Source organism: Etheostoma spectabile, chromosome 7, assembly GCF_008692095.1.
Source record: "Etheostoma spectabile isolate EspeVRDwgs_2016 chromosome 7, UIUC_Espe_1.0, whole genome shotgun sequence".
NCBI classification, from domain to species: domain Eukaryota; kingdom Metazoa; phylum Chordata; class Actinopteri; order Perciformes; family Percidae; genus Etheostoma; species Etheostoma spectabile.
In genome coordinates, this window is record NC_045739.1 from 7,699,062 (window position 1) to 7,700,812 (window position 1,751).

A 1,751-nucleotide genomic window follows, 5' to 3' on the forward strand; every position below is an offset into this window, starting at 1 on the left:
GAGGCCCCGGGTTCAATCCCCGGCATCTCCACTCCTTTTGACTTCGCCTTTTACTTCGGTTTATTCCACTGTACTGATCCAATCTGATTACTTATACTAACAACCATCGGAGTTTAAAAACGATAAAGGATTCGAAAAGAATTTATCAATTGTTTGAAGTTGTGCTTTCCCACTCAGCTAACTTCCAGCTCAGTAAACTGCTCTGAAAGTTTCAATTTATATTTCAGTGCAACAATCCTGTTGTGTTCTTTTGAAAGTAAATGTCACAGGAAATAAAATCTATTTCAAAATGATTCACTTACAAGTTTTAGATTTAAAAAAAGACAAAGGAAAAATATCTTAAATATGGAGCAGTATGGGCCATGAGAATGCAAGTTGATACAGATGGCTACATATTCAAAAGTCTTGGGCCACGACAAAAATTTTTTGTTTGTATTATTGTTTCATCCGTTTCATTGTAGATAATTTGTGTAGGCTGTATGGCGCAAGCCCAAGTGCCCAAGGGGTCACAAGGCCTTTTTAAGCCAGAGCGTAAAGTGAAGCCACAGTGCTTCAGAGTCAAAGGACCCAGTCAAACATGTCAGTAACTGACAAAATTCCTACTGATAAACTAAAGGAATAGCCTCTACATTTAAGGTTTTCTGACGTACTGCTCCTTACTGTCACCATCTTTTATCTGACAGAAACGTCCACAACAGTTGATTTCAAAATAAAAAATGATTTATAATTATAGACGTGTGTGTACATTTCTGACTGGATATGGGATGACTTTTGGTGTGGGATGATGGCTGATTTTATTCATATTGTAAAATGATACATTGCTAAAGATAAACACTTTACGGTCCCTGCCATGGAAACCCAGTCTGCAGTGAAGACCAGAGGTTAATCAGAGGTTGACTGTCTCAGCCTGCCGTCAAAGGACAGAATGAGAAGACGACCCTTATTTTCTTATTTGGGCAAAACAGTTACAAAGAGCAGCACACAAACACGCATACACTTAGACTGACCTCTAACCTAGAAAAAGGTTGATACCTGGATTAATGTCATCTGCCAGGTTATCCAGCATGACACATTTCCTGCCATAGGCATACCACTCTGAAGGTCAAACCCTTACTTGTGCTATTCAGGTGCCAATGACTGTATAACCCACATACTACAAATCTGCACATTATGTCCTAAAGGAAATGTCTTTATATAATTGTCACATATTCATTCTTCAGGTGTCAAGTTAAGGTGAAACAGCAGGAGAGACATCAGTCGCGCTTGTCTGCAGCTCCAACAGCCTGATGTACTTTAACTGCAGGTCACTTTGCGTGTCGTGGCCGAATGTGTCCCAAATTGCTTTTTCAGAAATATAAAGATGATAAAGATGGTCAACCAGAGGGTTGGAAACATACATATTACATTAGTCCCAACGTCTACATATCAGAGCTCAAAGATGTTTTATGAACATTAACTGGTTCTGCTTAGAATGGCATGGCTATGAAAGTTTAAAGAAAAAGAAGGGAAAAAAAGATCTGATGTGTCTTTCTTGTAGATGTGACAGTTAGGATTCTTCATCATGAATCACTAAGTCATTAGTGTACATAATGTACTGTCCAACCTGAGGGTTTTGTTGTTGAGTCATCAGACCAAACAGGCAGAGGTAGATTTGTCATGTCATGCTGGGTTACAGGAAAGATTGTTGACCTTTTCCAGCTTGAGGGATTGGCAGAACACAAATGTGTGTGTGTGTGTGTGTGTGTGTGTGT